Below are 25299 nucleotides of genomic sequence, written 5' to 3'. Positions count from 1 at the left end.
TTTTAAGATATCTTAATGAGTATTCAGCATCACCCTTGGGTCTGTATGACCCAAGGAACTCAATTATCTGAGAAATTTAGGACCCTTCAGGTTCTGGAAATTTGCCTCAAGGGATTAGCCTGATTCACAGGGAAGGTAGAAAGCATAATCCCTTCACTGCAGGCTCCTCTGGAATATCAAAGTTTTGCTCCATGTTTGAATTGAGTCATGTATCAAGAAAAACACATCGCATTCCTTTGACATAAGACAAACACCATATGTTAAGTTTATTTTTAAATGGTGGATAAGAACAGGGAGACCATGTTCCAGGCTGAGAAAATATTGATGCCACAGTGTCAGGAGGTAGGTTATGGTTTAATTCATACCTGTGAATTAAAGAATGAAAAATGAACCCACATCCACGCCTGACATCTGTGTAAATGGTGCATAGGAATGAAGTCCTGTCTGCCTTCTTTAACATTCTTGGGATAAAGTAAATACTGAAGGGCTTGACATCTTGCCTAAGCCTAACAAAGCTGGCACAGCTGGCGCCCAGATGCAAGGGAGCAAGGTCCTAGGAGTAATGATACAAGGCAAAAGCCAGATGCCTCAAGGTAAGGGGAGGTGGAAGAAGTAGAAAGGCCTGCTTCTACCCCGATTGTCCTTATGCACAATTGGAAAGTGTATGAAATTGAAGTTGGGGGGGTCACCTGTCACCCATGCCCAAACCGGCCATCCTATTCCATATTCCACCCCATCCTTCTCAGTGCTCACTGTGTCTCTTGATAAGATGATCAAGGGCAATCTGGAAGTGTCTCTGAAACCAATAAATGCATATGCCCCACACCTCACTTCAGTTCTTCTTCTTATCCCTCTCCCACCTGCACCTGGGCAAAGAGATTTAGTTGCACATATGTCATAACAAGCAATTAGAAACAACCTAAATACCAGGGAACAGGTGAAATAAGGCATGGAAATTTTGTACTGGGTCTAAGATTTTTCATTAGTAAAATGGGACCAATATTGGGTGCTTGTTTCTTGGAGTTCTATGTGCATTAAGTGAAAACAATACTTGCAAACAGAAGCCTATAAATTGTAACTGCTATTGTAATTGCTATTATCATTATTATTACTGTTACATGGAATACTATGCAGTTGTTTAGAATTATCTATGTTCTATAGTAACGATGCTGTTAAGAAGGAAATATAAAGACAAAACAATGTACCATATATAGTTTTATTTTCATAATAGCACCAGTTGTGTACCAAGGACACACTTGCCCAGCTTGCCTCATTTTGACAAGCCTCTCAGACATACAGGTAGAACTGGGAATTATGAATGTGTCAGAAAGAGAATTTAGACTTTTCAAAACTTCAAAAAACAATATTATACAGTTCTTCGGATATACATATGTACATAAAAATGTATCTACTATCAGCAGAACTAAAGCTCAAACTCCTAAGTAAATAGATTAAAAATTGTTTTGGAAATGTGTGTTTCTTTGGTATCTTGAAAAATTGAGGGGGTTAAAGGGTGAAATTGGAGAAAGGTACACCTCATCTCTGATGACTCTCTAGCCCACATCTGACAACCTTAGAAGAGTAGGCCCTGTGGGACCATCCAGAACAGGTGCCTTGCCTGTACACAGAAGGAACCTGAGGCTCTATAATGGGAGGTGACTAGCTCAAGGTTACAGCAGAGGCAGTACAGAGGGAGCAGCATAACAAGAAGAGTTATTGGGTTCCTTTTTGAAAAAAAATTTTGGCGGTACTAGGGACCTCCCACTTGCTAGGCAAGTGCTCTACCATTTGAGCCACCCTCCCTGCCCCAACCCAGGAACAGTCATTGGAAAGAACATATCCAATGTTGCAACTCAACTCAGGTGATCTGAGTGGGGATGAGAAGGGGAAAAGCTGAGGTGTGGGGCATATGCATAGGCTGCCCTTGATCATCTCATCAAGAGACACTGTAAACACTGAGAAAAATAGGGGTGGATATGGAAGAAGGGGAGATGAGTGAGGAAGACAAGAAGAGTCTTTGTAGCAGATACTTACCAAAATTAAAATTCTACTTACAAGTTTTTCCCACCTCACTCCTTCACAAGAGCTTTTCTAGATCTGCCTGCTCAACCTCTAGGGCCTTTGATTGTGGTAATGCTGGGAAGAGAAGAAAGAGAACTGAAAGACAGTCAGAAACATCTAGAATTTTTACATTAAAAGAGACTTAAGACCCCCATGACAGAAAATAACAGACCCAGAATGCTGAGGGCTAAGAGTCAGGGAAGTCTGGACCCATGCTAGAGGGAGTTTACCAACACCTGGGATCTGGGAAAACACAGCAAGAGGTGGTAGCTGTACTGCAGAGACCCTAGGCACAAAGGACAAAAGAGGACTTAGTTGTATTTCTGTGGGCTAGGAATGGAATCCCCCTTGCACAATGATTGAAGAGACTTTAGTAAAAGTTGACATTGCTCTGTGGTATTTTCTGGATGTCTGACTTGGTATAGTGTTGAATGGGCCAGTAGTCTAAGTTCCTAAAATTTGCATTAAAACCAGCCACCACTGATGGAAATGGTGAGAGACACAGGACTGGGCAATGCCAAGTTAACGTTAAGAGCAGGACCTGAGCCTTTTCTCCAAATTGTACCCCTCCATCTGCCTCCCTTCTTGCTCTCTTCCCTTTGTTTCTCAAAGATAAAAGTGAGGTGGTGACTATGTGAAGCCCACAACTGAAACCACTTCCTTTCACAGTATGGTGACAAGTGGTTTCCACAGAAACACAGCAGCACTAACTGCCCACAGGAACACAATTTGCTGGGTTTTTTTTTTTTTTCCTCTCACCTCAGGGAATCTCTCTGACTTTCAGTGAAACTAAAAAATAGAAATGTGCAAAAGCAGCATATATATCAAATCATCACAACTTGAAAAGTAAGACACTCACCCACACATGCACACAGTCAAGGGGAAGGGGAAATAACATGTCTTGCATTTGTGCTGGCAGAGCGTCAGCTGGGGCCTGGGGACTCACTGCACTTGCCTTGTTGAAAGAAAGTTTAAGGCTTTTCTCTGTTGCTCTAAGAATCTACCATAAAGTCTTAGTTTACCTGCCCTTCCTTACCTCAGCCTGGGGAGTGAGTTTAATAAGCATTTTCCAGACAGATCAGAATATGTACTGGCAGTCATTTGCCAAAGATTACCTGGGTGGCACCTTTGTATAAGAATAGACATGATTCCCTGACTCCCGCACACATTGATGAAGAATAAACAACCTTGTTGAAAGAGTCCACATGACCTGGAATGCTAAAAGCCTTCGGTTTGCTTGCTGTAGTGTGAAAATATGAGACATATTTAATCTTTAAAAATACACAATGGTATCATAATTTTGCTGCAGGTTCAAAGACAGCACAATGTAACTTAGTGTATTTAAAACGTAATGTTATTGTATATTTTCCAAATGCAAACAGCAGAGTTTGATGCATAGCTAAAGAGCACCAGACCATATCTTATCCTTATAAAAGTGTCTCCCATGAATGTTAACTGTATCTTTCAGAACATTCTTAATATTTCTCCATAGCAGAATGTGGAGACAACAACTCTATAGAAATGTATATGCCTACCTGGTGTGCGGTCTATGTCAATTCAAAGTGAAGGTTATATAAACTTTGGGTACCCAGTCTTTTGCTTTTAAACAAGGAAACAAATCTAAATGTTTATAATTTTCCAGATCTCTTATGTACCTAGAGTTTCAAAATTTATCTTTTCTAACACAATATTCCTCTGTTTTTTTTAAATAAGATTATTTATGGCACATCATTTTATCTGTTTGAATCCATGCTTGATGTTCAATTGTGTATCTAAAACTATATTCATTTTATATCATAAAATTGATTGATGTTCATTGTAAAAAGAAAAAAGAGTTTGTATAGTGTGTGTTTAATTGAGCTACAAGTAACAAAGACATAACTATGTGAGGATTTATTCTCTCCTGTCAAGTCTGGAAGCAAGCATCGAGCAGCACTGTCCAATAGAACTTCCTGTGATGATGGAAATGTTCTCAGCAGTGTTGTCTAGGTCAGTAGCTACTGGCATTGGGTAACTATTAAGAACTTGAAATGTGTCTAGTAGGACTTATTAATTGAATTTTTTATTTTATGTAGTTTTAATTAAATTAAAGTATCCATATATGGCAAGTGCTAGTACCATAGTAGAAAGTAGAACCGTAGCAAGTTGGTATGGAGGCAACTCGTGCTCCTTCATCCTTGTGTACTCCTCTTTGTGCCCTCCATCCTCAAGATGGCTGCTGGAGGCACACCATGAATGCACATTCCAGGAAGCAGAGAGGAACAAGAGGTGTCCAGTGGAATTCTACAATGATGGAAATGTTCTAAATCCTGTGTTGCTCAACTCAGAATCCTTTTAAAGAGGCTTCCTTGATTCCTATACAACACTTCTTACCATTTGCCTGGAACTTAGTCACGTGACTACATGGAACCCTAAGGAGTCAGGGAAATGTTTAGGGTATATATATGTTATTCATTTGTTTGCAGAAAGATTTTAGGGTAGGCAGTTAGCAGTTCCTACTACATATATGTATATAATACTTAATAATATATAATATATACAATGCATATTTGATAGATAGATAGATATCCATCATTCCTTTCCATTCACTCTGTCCCCAACCTAATCCCATTACTAGTCCTTAGTGACAACTAACATTACTAACATTGAATATAACCATCTGGCAAATTCATTTATGTACAAACGTACATACTTTTTTACATTTTTCTCCTTTTACACACTCTTATTCAAATTACATTTTGTATTTTTACTACACATCCCAGATGACTTTTGATAATAGTGAATTTAGCTCTATATCACTCCACTTCATTCACTATAAAATACATTCTATAAGGGCAGGACCACGGCTACCATATTCATCTTTGGTCCCTACACACAGTAGACACTGAAAACAGCATTGTGTCTCATTGTGTGGAGATACCATAATCTGTTTAACCCAATCCTTCCTTATTCATAATCTCCCAAATACTAACACCCCTCCCCAAGAAAAAACTTTGCTTCCTTCTGTGAGAAATTCACCAAATTACCTGCAGGCCTAATGGTGCAATCTCTTGCCTTCCCAATCAGAGGCAAAATGGATTGTCTCCAGTCTGTTGTTGTAAGGCACCCATGGACACAGAAGTACCCAAACTGAGGAAAAAAGTTATGCCAGGGGACTTCTGCTAGAAAGTGAAAGAAATCACTGCTTTGTCTTATAGACTTACTCTCCTGGAGAAAATTGACTGGATGAGCTTAGAGCTGGACAGCAGTGAAGGAGGGCCTGTGAGGAAGGCTTATAGCCATTCTCCACTAGGCTAAGTCCAATGGAATTTTCTGTGAGACATGGGTGGACAATGTGTCTGGGGAAACAGAGAGATGGCCTGATGAAAAGTAAGGCGGAATCAGCTTTGGAGTCAGGCAAACCATAGCTTGACCCCTAGCTCGGCCTCTTCCCAGCCACATGACCTTGAGTAAGTTACAAGATGTCCCCCAAACTCCATTTCCTCATTACTGAAAGGTGACCCTCACCTCCCAGCTTTGTTCTGTGACTTAGATGAGCAGTCTATCCACCTGTCAAATATTGCCTGGTACATGGCAGCAGTTGTGCCATTACAGCTATACACCTGCCATATCTTCATGTGTTTCTAGAACATTAGAAGGGTCCTACAGGAGAGTGGGCCAATTTCACGAGTCAGGCTTGCCCAACAGTAGTGTTTCCCATCGGTACTGAACCATTCTGTTATGGCTTGAAGGTTAGCACATTTCATGTCTCTGTGAGCGCATCTGCACTGATATATAGCTCAGACGTAGTTGGGTGTCTGTCTCCCTTGGTGACCAATTAAAGAATTCCTGGTACCTGGAGGACAGAGACACAAGGCAATAAGCAGGATAATGGCAGCCCCCTAGGCCAGAAGCTCAATGTGCCAGACACCAGGAAATAGTTCTAAACCAGTTTTCCAGTGACCATTCATATCAGAAATACTTAAAGCTTCTGGATAAAAAAAGCAAATGGCCCGACTAAACATAGATGCAGCATCTATGGGAGTACAGACCACAGGCTTCCTCGTTAACAGGCTCGCCAGATGTGTTCTATGCACAGGAAAATTGAAAAACCACTGTCCAAGAGGGGCTACGATCAAATAACAGTAACTAGATTGGATCAATGACGACTTTTTAGAACCTACCTTGCTGAAGTGACACAGTTGGTTGACACTTGAGACAAAGAAGAGTAACACAGGCACCCTCTCCTCAGTCAACAATGCGGCGTGATAAGGACAGGGCAGGGAAAGTTAGAGTCGCAGAGGAATAACAGAAAGGAAACAATAATTAACCCTACTAGACACAGCTAAGGAAATGATATCTGAACTAGGTTTTGGAGGTTGAATAGAAGTTCACCAAGTTGCCATGACACAATATGTACTCCAGGGCAACACTTCTCAGGTTTTACTATGTATCTGAATCATTTGAGAATCCTGACACAAATGCAAGCTCCATTTCAATAAATCGGGGTTGTGTTGCCAGGTGATGCTGATGGTCAGTGGAACACACATAGTGCAGCAAAGCTCTAGAGATAGAAATGGCATTGATTCTAAATCAGATGGGGCTTCTGCTCCATCTACTGTGTTAGGTTGTGATCTTTATTGACTCCTCTTTTATGGAGAACCAGCTGAGCCCCTCACTTCTGCTCAGGAATATCATTAATCATCATCCAATAAATCTACCTAAGCCCTGCTACACGGGGTTGCTTGTGTAAAAAGCAACTCAATCCAATAACAAACATCAGTAATTCTAACATTGGTTAAGCCAGCCACTATGTTTTACTGGTGGTTATTTTTAGCTGTTTTCCTGTGCTTTAACTCTTCTTCCCTTCATCTCAGCTACAGGCTTACATTTTTTTCTCTCATTGTATGCTCAAATTAAGAAACAACAAGGCTGGGCATGGTGGTACATTCCTGTAATCCAGTACTTGGGAAGCTGAGGCAGGATTGCAAGTTTGAGACCATGTTTGTCTACATAGCAAAACCCTGTCCCATTAAAAGAAAAAAAAAAAGGAAAGAAAGAAAGAGCTAACAACATGGTTTCAGTGCTCCTAAGGTCTCTCCTTTATGGTACACCTTGGGAAGGCTGCCAGAGATTGACTCTGTCCTTGTTATGTTTGTTATTCTCTAAGAAACATCCCCCTGTAATTACAGCTGTAAGCTTAAGCTTTCTCTTGACTCCTGACTATCCTGGTAACAGGAGGAGGAAGAGGGTATGGTGGTTAGCATGAACTTTGGAACTATGCAGTGCCGGACTAAAATCCTAACTGTGTAACCTTAGGCAAATTACTGAACCTCTCTGAGCCTCAGTGCCTTCACTCATAAAATGGAGAGAACAAGAGTACCTATCTTATAATATTTCTGAAAGGACTGTATGAACCAACCTAAGTAAAGGACACAATGCCTATTTCACACAGATATTCAAAAAACTTATAGCTATCATGATCATCAGACTCACCCCCCAACTACAATATCCTCCACCCCACCTCCCTTTCAGCCCCCGGGCTCTCTAAGAGGCCCAGCTCACACACCTGATCACCTGCCCACACCCACCTTCACCACTGCTTTTCCTAGGGATGACCCTGTTTTTCCCTGCAGCCAACTCCTGCTTCTGTATTTCTTCTAAAGGACTCTGTGTTGTTTGCACAGAATGGCAAATACACCCACACAAACCACATGTTTGCTATCTCACCAGGTTTCATTATGAGCCTGTGGACAAAGCAACGTGGAAGAGGAAAGGCAGCCCAGGGAGAAAATGTACTCGGATACACTTGCTAAGCAAAGGTGTGGCCATGACAGCTCATGAGCACACATGAGGATAATTGGGATTTTTCTGCTTGGGGTTTGGCTTTCTTAACTGCTAATTGTATCTAATCTGTCTCATGTATTTAAAGTAACTAACTACTATTCTGTGTCCTGCAGTATAGTTTCTTATTGGTACAATTACAGACCTTCCAACCTTTTGAAACGCTTGTCATCTATTCCATGACAAACTGAAGACCCTTGAGTTGTATCTTGAAACACTTAAGCAAAAAACCAATTTGTTCTGAAATCAGTTTATCCTTCAACACTTACCCCGCAGGCATCTCCACTCACCTTGTGTGAAGGTTGAGTGGGGCACACGTGTGGAAGGCAGGTTTTTGTTTGTCATGCTATGTCACTTTGTCCTTTGTCTTGGGATAGACTGCTGTGTGTAGGTCATGAATCATAAGAAGGGGAGAGAAGACTGAAGCCCAGCTAATTTTCTTCCTCATGTTTGTTTAGGGAGGATAAACTTTATGTCTTACACTGATGCTTTTCAAACTTCGAAAGATTTTTTAGTTCATTCAAAAACTGTTTCCTGACTGCCTCTTGTGCACGTACACAGGATGCAATAGGGATCCAAAGATCTCCGTGCAGTGCCAGGATTTCTCTGTGACAAAGTCTCAGGGACAGCCTCTGACTGTCCTTGATTCTATGCTTTGAATGTGGTTTGCTCTCACTGAAACTCAAGGTGAGGCTTAATTCTCCAATGTAACAGTACTGAGGTGGTGAAGTGGGGGCCCCATTCTACTAAGAGATTAATGCCTGTCTAACTGGAGTGGGTCAGTCTCTTGATGCTGGGTTGGTCACTGCGATAGTGGGTTATTATAAAAGAGTGAGCTGGACTGCTCCCATGCTCTGTTGCATCCTCTCATACCTAATGAGTTCTCACACGTGCTCCTGGCAGGATATCATCCTTCCTGTTATGATGCAACCAGAAGGTTCTCACCAGAGGCCAAAGAGATGGGGCAAATCAATCTTAGATTTTCAGCCTCTAAAACTGTGGACTAAATACATCTCTTTTCTTTATAAAAGAACCCAGTGTCAGGCATTTTGTTATAGAAACACAAAATGAAAAAAAAAAACAACCCCTCCCTTTTTTATTAAATGAAATCTACCTGGAAGACCAATATTTGAAATGGTTAAAGCAGTCCTTTTTAGACTGAAGTAAGGGTGGGAGCCCATAGCCTACCAAAGATTTCTTCTTCTGAGTTACTTCCAGGGTACCTCCCTGGAATTTACCTCTGCAGGGCACACTCATCACTCCAGGCAAAGGGAAGTCATGGATGGTATTGAGGCTAAGAATTATTTCAAGTAGGGATGAGTGAAAAAACCAGCATCAGGACTGGGAGCCCAGCTGCTCTGAAGAATATTTATTTAAAACGTTGCTGGTCAGGACTGTTCCATGATTTCTGTTAGCATTGTTCTGCATCCTAGGCCAGGATTAGAGGAAAGAATGAAGTTAAAGTTATGGGTGCAACCAAAGCTCTAAGATGTTAGTGTTGGGTCCAGGTTGGCCAAGAAAGAAGAAAATAACTCAGGAGAGAATTAGGGAAATAGAATGGTCAAGAAAATAGAACCCATAAGGAGGTCAATGTGTGCCTGACGAGGGCAAGGAAGAAGTAGAGAGTGTCAGGTGTATTGGGTAGATGTTCTGATGGCAAGATCAAAGTGCAACCTGTAAGCTACCAGTGCAGGGGAAGGTTGCTGAGCAGAGGAGACCCAGGTAAATTGAAGTCACTGGAAGGCTGAAGTCATACGGGAAGAGGGAGAAAGGATGGGGAGGAGAAAGGCAGGTCAGGTGTGGGTAAGATTCATCAGTGTATAAAGGGGACAGCAGTGGAAAGCAGGAAATAGAACTGAACCATGTGGCCTTCAAGAGAAAAGTTCTTTTGTTTAATTTAATTGGCATTTGAGACAGCCAAAGAAGTATAAAGAAAATACAATAAATACCTTTGCGTCAATCACTCAGCTTAAGAAATAAAGCTTTTTACTAGACTGTTGCAGCTCCCTTTGTAAATCCTTGTGGAATCAGTCCCTTCATACTCACACCAAACAACAATTGTCCCAAATGTAACGCTTACCACTGCTAATCAGCGCTTTCTATTTCTACTACATCTGCATGTATGCTTAAATGTTTCCATGTCTTTAAACTTTATGTAAATGATATACTATATATTTTACTAGTATATGCTTTTATTAATCAACATTAAATTGAGAGATTCATCCAAGTAGTTATGTACACTTACATACCCATGCACAATTGCATATGCACACATACACTGTGCACGGTCCCCAGCTTATGACACAATATATATCTGTGTATATCTACTCAATTAGTCTATTTTTTACTTTCAGTACTGTATTCAAAAATTTCCATGAGATATTCAACTTTGTTATAACAGGCTTGTGTTAGATGAGCTTGAACTGGCCTACTGTAGGTTAACCAAGTGTTTTGAACCCATTTAAGGTAGGCTGCACTAAGTTATGATGTTTATTATGTTAGGTGCACTTTTGACTTATGATGTTTTCAACTTACAATCAGTTTGTTGGGACAGAATTGCATTGTAAGTCAAGGAATATAACTGTGTGTTTATACACACATATAACATATACAGAGAAAGCGTTCACATATTCCTGCATAGTTTTTCATTTTACAAATATATAAATTATTTATCCTTCTTCTTCTTAAAGAATATTAAGTCATTTCTAATTTTTCTCAATTCCAACATTTCTCCAATGAACATTTTTGTACCTATCTTCTTACGCATCTGTGTAAGTGTTGCCCTGGACTCACCTAACAGCGAGATCCTTTGGTCACAGTGTAAAGGCTTCTTTAACATGACTAGATTCTGCCAAATTACTCCTTCATGTAGTCATACACTCATATTCTCTCCAAGAGTCTTAAGTTTCCATCACTTCATATTATCATCCCTACTTGAAATTGTTGAACTCCATAATTGTGTATGAAATAATATTTGCTATGATTTTGACATGTGTTTCCATAATTACTAGGGTGCTTGAGCATCTTTTATTTTTTATGGACTATGCATATACTGCTGAACTCTACATCTGTGAGTTCAACCAATCACAGATCAAAAAGATTTAGAAAAAAATTTGTCTGTATGAAGCACGTACATATTTTTTTCTTATTTTATTATTCCCTAAACAATACAGTCTACTGTTTACATAGTACTTGCATTGCATTAGGTATTGTAAGTAATCTAGAGATGACGTAAAGATGATGAGAGGATGAGTACAGGTATTATGCAAATATGATGCTATTTTATATAAGAAACTTGAGCATCTATGGATTTGTTATCTATGAGGGTTCTGGAACATTCCCTGTGATATTGAGGGACAACTCTGTGTGTGTGTGTGTGTGTGTGTGTGTGTGTGTGTGTGTGTGTTGAGAAAAATAATAATCTTGCAGCATTTCCCAGAAATATAATTATTATGAACCAAGTTCATTCCTGAACAATCACAGGTTATAAAATTCAGTAGGTTGAATCCATAAGACATAATGTATAAATTTAGTTTCATGAATTAGAAGTGCCTTTTATGCCAAGGGCTTTAAAGAATTGAAGGAAATTCAAGTCCTCATTGAAAAAGTTTTCATTTACTAGCTCTGTAACCTGGGAGTACAGCCTCTTCATGTCTCTGGATCTCAGTTTCCTCATCCATAAAATGAAGGAAATGATGTTAATACTGTCTAAAGATACAGTCCATGACTTCCCTTTCATTTGGTTATTTTTAGCTCATTTCAGTGGAAATCTCTATAGAGGAGCTATGAGCACTCATGTGCTCAGCAAATGCTGAGGTCCATTGGTCTGACAATCTGAGAAACCAGAGAAAAAATGAACCATCTCTGAAAAGAACAGTGGAAATATTGTGGCTTAAATAAGACCGCTATCTATCTGGCACCATGTAGACACTCTCCAAGGCCATTTTGATTTGTCTTGAGAAGTGGTGTAACACACCCAACGACTCCAAGACCCTGTTGGAGCTCCACTGACATAATTTTAGGTGTAATTTTTAACTCCATGAAGTTCATCTAGTAGTACTCTGAATGGACTCAATCAACTGACTTATTTGCTTGCTTTGCTGACCCTTTTTATTTGTGGAAAATTTATTGCTTTAGGACTCAGTTCTTTTCTCCTGGATATACCCTATGTTGGCATTATTTGTTTTTCCTATTTTCTAAAGTTTCATCATGGTGGTTTCCATCATGTGAGTAGCAAATGTAGATAAAAAGATCTGCGCATTGCAGTTCAGTTGCTAGGTTGTTTTTCTGTTGGTTCGTTGGTTTGTTGTTGTTGTTTGATTTTTTTGTTTTGTTTCGTTTTTAGCACCAAGTCTTGGAGTCAGGGTGTCTGAGTTTCTTTTTTGTTGTTACCTTTCTTGCAAAAAGGGGAACCAAAAAAAAACCCTTGGAAAACAATGAACATCCTAGCATGGGAAAGTTTATTATCTTGCAGGATCCTTCAAGGGTTTCAGAAACTTGGCATGAGGACAGGAGTTTGAGTGGCTTCAAAAATATCCCACCTTCAGGAGGACACTTGGATTCAACTGGGAGGCAAAGGCTGAGGGGTATTTTTTGGTGCTACTTGAGTTTGAACTCAAGGCCTCACGTTTGCCAGGCAGGCATTCTACAACGTGAGTCACTATACTAACCCAAAGGCAGAGTTTTAAACAATCTCTTGCTACCTACTAGCTCTTGCCATGGGGAAGGAAAAAGGGGTGAAATACTCCCTCTGCAACAGTGAACAATGTTAAAATATTAATCTGCAATTACAGCTCAAGTGGATGCCCAGCTGGAAATATTTGAAAGAATTCTGATACCTAGTGGAAAACTCCGGAAAGGGTTCTGGGGTTAGAGGTCGTGTGTGTAGCCTTAAAGGCTATGGATGACAGAGTTGTTTTTCTATCAGCACTTGACAGGTGAGTTGTGGACATCACGTCGGCCTCCTAGGGGAGCTGACAAAATGTCAGGGCTCTATGCCCAGCTTAGTTTAGCCATCACTCACTTCAGGCCTTTGTACAAACAGTTGTGAGTCTCCAGGCCCTTCCTTTCTATTCAGGCTTTTTTTTTTTTAAGTTAAACAAAGTCACTGACCATCACAAAGGAAATATTCAAAGCATTGTATGGGGAAAGAGTTGTACAAAATGGGACTGTTTGCTTTGCTGTGTTTGGATTATAAACAAATATTCACACCTGTGGTAGGCCTCTGGCTGATGAAGAACCCAGCCAACTATTTGAAACCAACACATTTTCATACTTTTCATAACTCCAAGTCCTTTTAGCATCTGTTGCCAAGACTGAAAATTAAAACACGGAGAAGAAAAAGAGCAAAGTATTCTGTAGGTGATTCACTACACGAGGAGAATTGCTAAATCGGTTGAATTCCACCACCAATCTGTAAATCATTTCATTTTTACCTTCACAATCTTGCTGGAGGTGGAATATCTTTAAAGTAGCACTTAATTGATGGTGCTGATAGATTGCTCCAACATGTAAAGTGAAAACGTAGTGAATACATTTCACCATGATATTCACGCCAAGTGTTACAGTTGGAACAAAAATCAAAGTCAGGAAAACTAGCATGATCAATTTAGTTAAAAAATGTGGTCAGGTCTGCCTCAGTAAGGGCAGTTTCTTGTTTTTAACTATGGTCAACCCAGTAGCATAGAAACTCTGCAGTAACCAAATATTGATTGGGTTTCCAACACACCACAGGCTCCTGACTACATAGAGACAGCTCCTACCAACAAACAAAGGAGCCCTTTGCTACTTCACTCCTGCAGTTAAGTGCATCTTCTTAAGAGATCTTCAAATGTAATTACCTGGTTATTTTTAGAGCCACTGAGGGCACTGTTTCCCTGTGTGTTTTCCTCACATATCTGTGTGGAGTTGTTTGCTGGACTTTGATTACCTGGAATTCAGGGTTGGCTTAGGGGCCAAGTTAGTTGCTGGCAGTTGCCAACTGGTAGCCAGACATTGTGGCAGACATAACCAAAAAGAGTCCTCATGCCATGGCCAAGCTCCTTGGGTGGTCCCTGTGCTCTCATGACTGACTTGCACACAGAATCCTCGCGCAGGTCCAGAAAATCTGTAATGTTTGGTGAATGTTGAGAAAAATACATGGAAAGCCATTTTTCTTAGATGAAGCTTAGTAGATTTGTATTTAGTAGATTTGTATTAAACTTTTTATACTTAAATTTAGGCCCTTGGGTTTTTCTTTTCTTTATAGACATGGGGCAGGGTTACCAGGTACAAAATCATTTTGTGGTCAGTCCCAAAGAATACTTTAGTTGTGTTTGAAATGGCATAAATATTTGTCAAGTGAGGAGTATATATGGAAGGAGGGATGAGTCAAGGCTCAGAAGTGAATGAGACAGGGATCCTGATCTAAAGAAGATTTGTTTCTGTCAGAGAGAGAATGACATATTGGACTATGGAAGTTTGGGTTTTGTTTGTTTGCTTGTTTTTTGCTTATTTGAAGTGCTGGGGTCAAATCCATGACATTGTGCATACTAGTCAAATGTTCTACCATTGTGCTAACCATCCTCCCAGCCCTGTCTTTCCTTGGAAACACACAGAAGATGAAGTGAATTTAGAAGAGCTGCCAAACTGAAGTTCCAGTCCTGAGCCTTGGTGCTGCCACTGTTGAGAGCCTGATGATTCTTTGGAGGGGGAGGTGTGTTATCTTTATTGTTAGATGTCTGACAACATCCCTGGCCGCTACTCGCCAGGTTCATGTAACACATAGCCACACACACCCCAATTGTGATCACCAAAAATGTCTCCACACATTGCCAAATGTCCTCATATAACATCACACCCAGTTGAGAAGCACTGGTCTAAGGCGTCGTTTCTCAGAGTTGGCCTCAGAGGAATCACATCAGAGACACCAAGGTACACGTTACAAACACTGTTTCCTAGGCTTTGCCCCATCCTGGCTCAAGCAATCAGTATATAAAAGTCAGTCACAGTAGCTTAATTTTCAGAAAATTCCCCAACTGATTCCTGTGCTCACATAGCTGTGAAGACAGCTTCAGGTATCTGAACTTTACCTGTTAGGTAAAGTTACTTTTCTGATCCAATGACAGAGTCTGACTAATGATGGAGTGTTACCGGTTCTGGTGCAGTCTGTGATCAGAAGATCCTGGTTTTTGTGGTCCAAATGGAAAAATCCAAGCAAAGCACATGGATGGGGTGAGGTAAGATAGCTTTATTGAGAAAAGGGGAGCCATCTGTTCTCCCAGGTGAGGAAAGGGAAGAAGAAGCAGAGGGCACAATGGGTGTAGGTGGAGTCTGCCAGCAGAGAGAGCATGCTTTTCTTGTTCAGGTGCCTTTAAAACCTACATTACCCCACCAGAAGACAGGCCCAGGAGGTTCCCACCTAATAATGAACGAGTAGGGAGGAGCATGCATGGCTCCCAGCCAGGTTAGGGTGGTCTGCCCCATCCCCAGGCAGCCTACATGACCCCAACTTTTCCTACTTCCAGTCTGCTTCTAGGAGACTTGAATTCTGTACTCCTGTATATTTGATTTAAGACTGAGCTCCCTGTATTAAATTTTATCCTATGTCACGTTATCCCAGAGGAGGTGCTCTATTTGGACTACACACTAGAATCACCTAAGCAGCTTTCAAAATTATAGGCATCTAAGTTCCACCCTCAGACAGTCTGATTTCATGGACAGAAATATGGCCTGAATATCAAAATTCTTTAAATCTCACTGAATAACTCTGTTTCCACCATTGAGAACCATTATCCTAAATCAGATTCTCAGACTAGGATGTTTTAAGAACTACCTGCAGTTCTTGTCAGAATGTATATTCCTGAGCCCCACCACCAGGAACTAAGATTAAGTAGTACTGAGATGGGACCCACATATTCTCATTCTTAAGAAACTTTTAACTGTGTACCCACGTGTGTACACATATACACAAGCATGCACACCTAGAGTCCAGCAAGGAAGGGTCTCAGACCCTTAAAGTAAGATGACTTCCCAAATCAAGAAATGAGTGTTAGGTAAGAATGTACAAGACCAATTTCCTTACTTAGGTATTTATTTTTCATACACAGACAGTGAATGTAGGCTATTCCTTGTGTTTTAATGGAAAGCAGCCAGCCTCAGAAGGAGCTAAATCATTGCCTTGGTGATTGTGGCCGCTTATGAGACATGGAGTCCTGATCCACACATGGAGACTGAAAGCGTACACGTTTCCCATTCCTGCCGGATTCACTAATCCATTTATTCATTATCTGGAGAGAAACCATTCTGTATGCAGCCCTCATTTAGACATGGGTATTATAAAGAAGAACTTTGTAAAAAAAGTCCCTGCTCTAATGAGATCATTGAAGATTATCACAAAAGCTTTGTCACGGCTTCCAGAAAGTAGAAAGGTGCCTCCAAAAGAAGACAGAGGTGGTCAGCAAGTCCAGAACATATAAGACCTCTAGTCTAATAAGGTTTTCTTTTCATACTTTGCTTTCTGGGACAGTAAGCTAATGAGTTAAAGAAAGCACGTCATGAAACTCCCAAAAAGGCAGCTAGTCTTCTCAGATACTGTCGGCTGTAGTTTGGATCATAAATATCCCCAAATGTCCATGTGTTAAAGGCTTAGTCCCCAGCTGTTGGGAGGTGGAGGAAACTTTAAAATGTGGGGTCTATTAGAAAATCTTCCATTCCTTGAAGGGGATTGTGAAGGCCTGGTCCCTTCCCCTCTTTTGTGTCCCAGTAATAAGATGAACTTTGTTGTTGTTGTTTGTTTGCTCTGCCACACACTCCTGCAATGATGTGTTACCCTCAGCTCCACCAGAGACCAGAAACAATAGGCTGGGCTGATCATGAACTGAAGCTTCTAAAACAATGAACCAAAACACGCCTTTTCTCTTCATAAGTTGATTATCTTAGGTATTTGTAATAGTGATGGAAAGCTTACACACTGTTCCTCAGAGACTGATTTTCAAGATGATGCTTAGGAGCCCAAAGCAATGACCTCCAGTCATGCAAATGGAAGGGGCCAAACTCTGAGAGTCTAGATCAAAGACTGGCCTCTCAGGTGTTAGCCTGACCCTGCTTGTGTGAACACACTGGGCATTCTCTTTCTCCAACTGGACAAGCTTTTTGGATTCTCACCAGAAATGCAGCTCATTTTTCCATTCCATATTTATTTCACTCAGGTTGGTCACACCTGAAATAATAAACTCTGAGTTTCCACCTTCCAAGTCACTGGTCTTCTTTCTTTCCCTCCCAGCATGTGCCTCCCACACTCATTGCAATCTCTTGAGGGAGACAATGGTAAACTGACTGGTCATCATTAGTCCCCAGACAGTGGTATCAGTTATTATGTATAGTTTCTTTGAGATGACATAAGATTTTGATACAAAAAGTCTTGTTCTATTTACAAAGAAGGAGACAGAGGTTTCATTCGGAAGGTGCCATGACTAGTAAGGGTGGTTGGTTCATCTTTGGGGGACAGTAAGGATGGTTCCTCTTTATCTTAGTAAGACAATAGGAACTTTTTAAAATATTATTTCTAGTATCAAATTTAATACAACCTGTTCTGTTTTCTCTAATGCTAACATGATATGATTTCTTATAATTTTAGAGAGAATCCTCACATAGACACATTGTGCATATAGACACAAGCATACACTCTTGATTTCTCCCTTCTTTTTTTCCTGCTTTTCTGATTCGAGGTCACTGAAAATTGGCTCATTACTTCTAGCAAAATTAAAATCCAAAACTCATCTTATGGATTTTGCTGTCATCTCAACTTAGGACAAAGACCGAAGTCATAAATCCAAGCTTAAACCAGTAGCAAGAATTATTTTTTCCTGAAGATGATGTTCAAAGTTGTATCATAAAGAGGAACCACCATGGGCTGGTGGAGTGGCTCAAGTGGTAGAGCGCCTGCCTAGCAAGCCTGAAGACCTGAGTTCAAACTCCAGTACCACACACACACACACACACACACACACACACAAAAGAAACCCAAGGATAAAGAGGAACCACGTAACCGGGTGCCAGTGGTTCATGCCTGTAATCCTAGCTACTTGGGAGGATGAGATTGGGAGAATCAAGGTTTGAGGTCAGCCCAGGCACATAGTTCACAGAATTCCATCTCCAAAATAACCAGAGCAAAATAGACTGAAGCTATGGCTTAAGTGGTAGAGCTCTTGCTTTGCAAACATAAAACCCTGAGTTCAAACCCCAGTCCCATCAAAAACAGAAATAAAAAGATAAAGAGGAGTCACACAGGGTCTTACAAAATTCATAATAGATTTGGGCAGTAGTTCAGTGGAAGGGCTTGTTGTTGTTTTAACTGCATTACAATTGAAGAAGATAGAGAAGACAGTTGTAGAGGCTTTTGTTGAAGACTCTGGAATCAGTGTGTGTTGACCTTGAGCTCCAACATAGTGTTAGCCCCAATCTGAACCAAATGCCTCCCATTCCATTTTCATTTGAAATGACAACAAAAATTGAAATCCAGTGTCCATGCCCACTGGCTAAGATTATATAAACCATCTTCCATGAGTGATAGGATCCCCTACACTCCTAGTCATAAGAGATGTAGAGAAATCAGCTGCTTTTCTAGGTATTGATCACAGGGAACCCTGTAGTTATCATTCCCTCATTCAGAGTGGAATGAGTATGAGTTTGAATCTTGCCTCTCTATCTCAAGAGCTGTGCATCCTTCAGTTACTAAAACTCTCTGAGCATGTGCTTCCTCATTTATAAAAGAGAAAAAATACCTAATAGAGTGTGAAAAATACAAAAATAGGCAACTTCTGCTTAAATTTCTATCTTTCAAGGCCTCAGTCCCAAAACAGCAGAGGTCTCCATTTTTTACTTTCTGCATTACAGTAACAGAAAAGAAAATGATCAAAAGCTTTGACCCCTCTTTGAAAATATTTATTTTCCATTTTTCTTAAATCAGGGCTGTGTTTTAAGGCCAAGAAGGTCTGAACATTTGAGTCTGTTGAACTCAATGAGAGACACCTGGCTCCAGATTTTTCACAGAGAGGTAACTTTGAAAACAAAAAATCATACCACCTGCTGATTTCTTTATTGAGTAACCACAGAATTACGTAACTCGGAATCACAAACAATCTGCATGTGAAATGAGAAAGGCAGAGAAAGAACAAGTTTAATCAAGTTTACGGGCATTTTGAGGCCTGTAACCACACAGCCAGCACAGGTGAAGAACTCTTCAGTTACAAGGCTGCTGCGTGCCAAGTCCAGCCTGGGGATCAACATGACTCGATGTGATTGTTTTACACAGTTCTGGCATGGCTGAGCAAAAGGGCAGCGCACCAGGAAGACAACAGCAAAATTACTTTGATCGTTCAGCAATTTCACTTATGGAAAATTATCTCAGATCATTAATTTAGAGGCCACATTGCAGAAAAAATTAGAGAGAACAATAACATATTGGGGCTGATGATGTAATGATAGGAACCGTTGGCTGGTTTTCGTTGATAAGGAGAGCAGGTGTATAAACATCAATGTATCAAGCTAAAAATGAGGACTGTGTTCTTTTAAAGATCTCATTTGGCATCAGAGCAACTTTCTGGTAGACTAGGAGGTCAGCAAACATTTTCTGTCAAAGGTCAGATCATAAATGTTCGGGAGTTTGCAGGCCATGCTATGCACAACTCTCAACTGCTCCACTCTGCTGTTGTAGCATGAAAGAAATCATGAACTGTACGTAAATGAATTATTGTGGCTGTGTGCCAATAAAACTTTATTCACAGCAACAGGTTGTACACCAGACTTGGCCCATGGGCTACAGTTTGATGACCCCTGCTTTAGACCAATGTACACTCTATCAGGGTCACCTCAAATCCCAAACTGCCTATATTGTCCCCCCCCTATGTTATGCTCTTATGTGCAAAAAGAATTTAGTTTGCCTTTTCAATGGAATGGATTTATGTGTATATTTTGAACCTGTGACTTAGTTCAGGAAATATTCCTATCAAAAAAGTATCATAGATTATATCTTCTAACCTTACATTTTTTTCCCTTGAATGGTTTTCAAGACAGGGCTGTAAACTGCCTAATTCAACTTGGATCTCTAGTTTTAATCTCATCTTTCAGCAAACTCTCCAAGCACCAATAAACTTTCATCCTTCACATGGAACTCCCTGTATTTTTCAAACACCCTGGATAAGTCAAATGTGTTTAAGATATCATGTTATTGATATATATTACAGAGTGCTCAGTAGGTGTTCAGTAAATATTAAATGAAATCTATTAAATATTGTAGGAAGGAAGGAGAAGAGAGGGAGACATTATTAAGCATCATTGAGTCAATGTGTTTACCAGACCATCATATCTGGTTCTTGTGCATGCAGATTTGTAGTTATGAGCTTTCTGAGTGCATGTTTCATTTAAAAGATGCATCAATAAGGAAAGAGTAATTCTTCACTCATTTAGTCAACAAATATTTACTAAGGACTATGTGCCTTGCTTTGGGGTCACAGTGATGAACAAAATAGACAAAATCCTGCACTCATGAAGCTTGCATTCTATTTGCAGGGCCAGACAGTACACAAGTAAGTCAATGTCTAGTAAGTTGGGAGGTGAGACTGGACACAGTGGTACACATCTGTAATCCCAGTTCCTTTGGAGGCAGAGGCAGGAGGATCATAAATTCGAGGGCAGCCTGGACAAAGATAGCAAGACCTTGTCTCAAAAACAAAATAAAAATAAAAGGTCTGGGGCATGCTCAAATAGTAGAGTATTTGCCTAGCATGCTTGAGGCCCTGGGTTCAATCCCAACTAACACCCACACCCCCCCACACACACAAAGATGGCAGGTGGTTGGCTTCCAATTTCAGCCATCACACTTTCCATTGCCTTGCTCCAGAAGTTATTTGTTGAAGGAATAGTCTCAGTGTGTGACCTTGGCCCTCAGTGTGTGACCTTGGCCCTCTCTGCTTCAGTTTCCATCTGGAGAATAAATGTGCATGGTAGTCATTATCACCACAGGAGTGATAAAAGCTGGGATGTGTTTCAGGCACTGTGAGGAGCTCTCTTGCTTCAGAATCAGGCAGGGAAACGAGGTGCTTCTTTTGAGTGACTTGAAGAACCCCAGCCAGGGAGCTGGAAAGTGAAACTGGCAGTTGTAGTAACTAGAGCCACAGGGCTGTCCTGACAACTTGATGCTCGGGCCATCTCTAGCCATATCAATAGCAAGGTGGGACACAGCTGGTGGCATGGCAGTGACAGTCCTGAAGCATCTGCTTTTTTTCTCTTCAGACCTCATGCACACCCCCAGAGCCTAGGCTCCTAGATAAACAGAAGAGGAAACTAGCAGCCAGCATGGAAAGAAACAATCCCTGCTATTTGCTACTGGCAGTGGCCAGACCAGTCACAACTTGTCCAGACATGGTTGTCTCCACTGCGAAGTTTCCGGAGAAAGTTCACTCCCTTGTCAGCAGGCCAGCCAAAGAGACATAAGGAGCGGGCCTCATCTCAATGCAACCTCTCCACAGGACAGGGACAGCATACCTGTCACTCTGGGAAAGCCCAGTCAGAATTGGCTGAGAATTCTTTCAGGAATGCATCTCAAAACTCAGATACTCATTCATGAGCTATTGGACACGTGGCCACCAAAGGTGGCTGTGAAACGGGAGGGAGGCCAGTTTGGGTTGCCTAAGGAGTTCTACACCAGCCTGGGCTACATAGCAAGACTCTGTCTCAAAAAACAAACCAAAAGAAAAGATACTTGCTGGAAGGACAGACAGGAACAGAAGAATCCCACTCACCTCTATCTCCTCCATCCGGCCTCTTCCGTAGAAATTGGAAGATAAGATGTCTCCAGGTACTCAACATGGAGTCTTTCTGCACAGCATTCAGGCTGTGGTAAGCTGCCCTGTTACCTAAGAACGTTTGTGCATGAGAGAGAAGCAAATAGAAAGAGCCAGGGCTTCTATGGGGAAGAACACATCAAAGTGGATGCTCAGAGATGGCACATCATGGTTGTTGGGTAGCATTCTTGTCACAGCAAGTTCCAGAAGATACAAATCCAGTTCTTCTTTTATGGATCTAGCCTCTGATTAGGAAAAATACTCTCAAGAAATCAATCAGATACATGTACCCTACTTCCAAACCAACTTTTACAAAACTAAGTTCAGCTCTCTAGTAATGGCAGTTCAGACAGTAAATGGCCAACATAGCTCCATAGTTCAAGTCCCAGCCACACCTCTTCCTCACTGTGTAACTTTAGGCAAATTGCTTTCTGTGCTTCAGTTTCTCCATCCAGAAGATGTGCTTGTGTTGTATATTTCCTGTGAGAACTAGAGATGGGGTTTGTGTGAATTGTGGCACACCCGCCTAGGCCAAGCACACAGGAGGTGCCTTCTTCATCTCCCTGCACATCCTTAGCGTGCTGTGTCACAGTTTCAGTCTAACTGGTCATGCTCCCCATTTTCTGCTTTTCTGCCCACAGACTCATGTTTCTTACCATGTCAGGAGTGATCTGTCAAAACAGGAGATCTAGCCATCCTCCCGCCCACCTCCTGTACCCCACCTTAAAGCCTGTCACTCATATAATGCAGGGTAAGCGCCTTCATGTGACCATAAGTCCTTCTTTGTCCTATCCCCCTCCTAATGTTCCAGCCTGGTCCCTTGGCACCTTCTACTTGGGAATTTACTCTCTAATATTAAGGTCAGAACATTGCATGTCTAGCCCTTCTGTGTTATTTCACCTATCATGCCTTTGAAACACTCTTTCTTCTGCTTGCCATGCCCTTCCTCATCTCTCCCCACCTCCCCCCCGGCAGGGCAGCAATGTGATCAAGAACTCAGATTCAGAATTCCACCACTCACTCACTGTATGACTTAGTCAAACATTTAAACTCTATACCAGACATTGGTAAAATGATTTCTATGCATTTGCAATTATAATTTTTCCTTGTTCGGAACTAAGTTCAGAAACTCTCCTGCACTAAATCTCATCCTTCTCAATTTCTACAGCAGGGTGTAACTCTAAATCAGTAGCCACCACACTGTTTTGAAGTGACCAGTTTTTTGTGTCTGCCTTTTAAATAATAGACTCTTGGAGAGCAGGGTTCATGTCCCAGTGTTCTGTGCCAGCTCAGTGCTCAGTACAGCCCCCTGTCAATACAGGTGGTACTCCATATCCATGTCCCACATCCATGGATTCAAGTAACCATAGGTCAAACATACTTTTTTAGAAGTGGGGGTGTGGATATGACAAAGTATGTTTTATACGCACATATGAAAATGTCACAATAAGCCAGGCATGGTGGTGAATGCCTGAATCCCAGCTACTCAAGAAGCAGAGGCAAGAAGATCATGAGTTCAAGGCCAGCCTGAGCAAAGTTAGTAAGATCAACATCTCAAAAGCAAAATAAAAATAAAAGGGCTGGTGGTCATAGCTCAAGTGGTAGAGTGCTTGCTTAGAAAGCACGATTCCCTGGGTTCAAGACCTAGTGCCACAAAACAATAAAATAAAAAAGAAAATGTCACAATGAAACTTACTTTATATAATTAATATGGACTAACAAAGAAATTACATCTGGGCTGGAGTGTGGTTCAAGCAACAGAACTTCACAAAGTGCAAAATCCTGAGTTCAAACCCCAGTACCTCCAAACAAGAAAAATTAAAAAAAAAAACAGAAAAGAAATTGCATCTATGATGAACATGTGTGGATTTATTTTTGTCATTATTTCCCAAACAATGCAGCATAACAGCCTATTTACATATCATTGACATTTATTGTATATCGTAAGCAATGTAGAAGTGATTTAAGCTATGCAGAGGATGTGCATAGGTTACATGCAAATACTACACCATTGTACATAGAGAGTTGAGAATCTCTGAATTTTCATATTTGTGGGGGATCCTGGAACCCGTCCTCCTCAGATACCAGGGACACCAATATATATTGGCTGAACTTAACTGAGTTTGCAGTGCGTGTTGTCTATTCAGGTGAAGTTATGGGCAATTGCCAAATAAAGAAGCAAAACTGGACTGGGGATGTAGCTCAGTGGTAGAGAACTTACCTAGCATGTGTAAGGCCCTGAGTTCCATCCTCAGCACTGCAAAAAAAAAAAAGAAGAAGAAGAAGAAGAAAAATAAAGGACAGAAGCTGAACACAGAAAGAGGGAAACGGGTTAATAAAAATAACTGCTTTCCATGAAGACAAAAATTTAACATTTCCTTTCATAAAATTAAAACAATAACTCCAAACTACACATCAAAAAAACTTACCTGAAATAGTTTAGAGTCCCATCTGGTAGATGGAATCAAATTGCGAATCAACTGTAAGTATTATTCTGCCCATGCTATCTGCATTCCAGAGGAGAATGCTCACGTATATAAATAGGTCCTCTATAGGGTTTACACCCTAGAGCCTCCCACATCCATCCTCCTTAGGAGCCATGAGTCCACCTCCTTGGTGCAGGCAGACAGATCTGCAGGACCAGGAAAACATTGGATAAAAAGAAGGAGGAGCTTGAGGAAAGTAATTAGCTTTCCTAACATATTTTTTGCACTTCATGAGAAAAATATCAAAATAGAGATAGAGCCTTCTGACCTCTGTTAGCCTTACAAAAGTATCTTCAACTTCTTCATAAATGACCCAAAGGGCCCATTCAAGCCATAATGAGACATAATGTGGGAATCATGGGGTGATTTATCTTTAGTGATAAAATATCCAGCCAGTCTTGCATTTTAGACAAACATAGATTTAGTCGTGTGTTGAATTTTGTGGAAAAAAAATCCATCCCCAAATTAGTTCTGCCAGGTGTTTCTAAAAAATAGTTTCCATATGACAGCAGCTCTTGTCAATATCCTGCTAAAGAATGAAACATTTAAAAAAAATTTATACTGCTCTGACTTTGTCTAGGGACTCCTTCAGTTTCCTGTCTCCAGTTATATCATTTTAAACATTTGCTTTCTCCAAATGGCCTATATGTGCTCTATAACTCTATTTGTGATGGGTCTTGGCACATGGCTGTGGAAATAGTAAATCATTCCACATGCGTATGGTTGCTTCTCCAGGTAGATTTTGGAATTTACTTAAGAATTGTGATTCTGTCTTCTCTTATGCCTCTCCTCCTCTCTTCCTCACTCCTTTTCCTAGAAATTACTCAATGCAGTGTTCACTGAGCAAGGACTCAATCACTCTTGACCAATTGGCTTCCTAATTTATAAAAAAAAAAACAAAACAAAACTGCAATGTATTGAGTACTGTGTGCATACATAAAATGAAGTGGTTTTCATGTGCTGACTCTTTTGTGCTCACTGGAGCCCTATTGAGTTCTAACTCTACTTTCAAGCTATGGAAACTGGGTCCTAATAGTCAATATTGCCAAGGTCATGGCTAGGGAGTTTGTGGCAGATCTGGGAGTCAGAGCTGGGCTGTCTGGCTC

The 25299-nt window shown here is 40.8% G+C and overlaps 1 long non-coding RNA gene across 4 annotated transcripts; it reads right to left on the bottom strand.

The window, feature by feature from the left end:
* Positions 1-18842: 18842 nt before the first annotated feature.
* Positions 18843-24221, bottom strand: LOC141411526 (uncharacterized). Of its 4 annotated transcripts, none has more exons than XR_012436346.1 (4): positions 24137-24221; positions 23929-24014; positions 21666-22196; positions 18843-21186 (listed from the first exon to the last, which is right to left on the bottom strand). It is a non-coding gene; the product is annotated as an uncharacterized lncRNA (long non-coding RNA). The 4 variants fall into 4 exon arrangements; XR_012436344.1 differs by having other exon boundaries at positions 21666-21952; XR_012436343.1 differs by having other exon boundaries at positions 21666-24014.
* Positions 24222-25299: the final 1078 nt, after the last annotated feature.

This window comes from Castor canadensis, chromosome 10 (assembly GCF_047511655.1).
Source record: "Castor canadensis chromosome 10, mCasCan1.hap1v2, whole genome shotgun sequence".
In the NCBI taxonomy this organism is placed as follows: domain Eukaryota; kingdom Metazoa; phylum Chordata; class Mammalia; order Rodentia; family Castoridae; genus Castor; species Castor canadensis.
The sequence above is the reverse complement of the archived record's forward strand: the minus strand, read 5'-3'. Positions and strand labels throughout refer to the sequence as shown.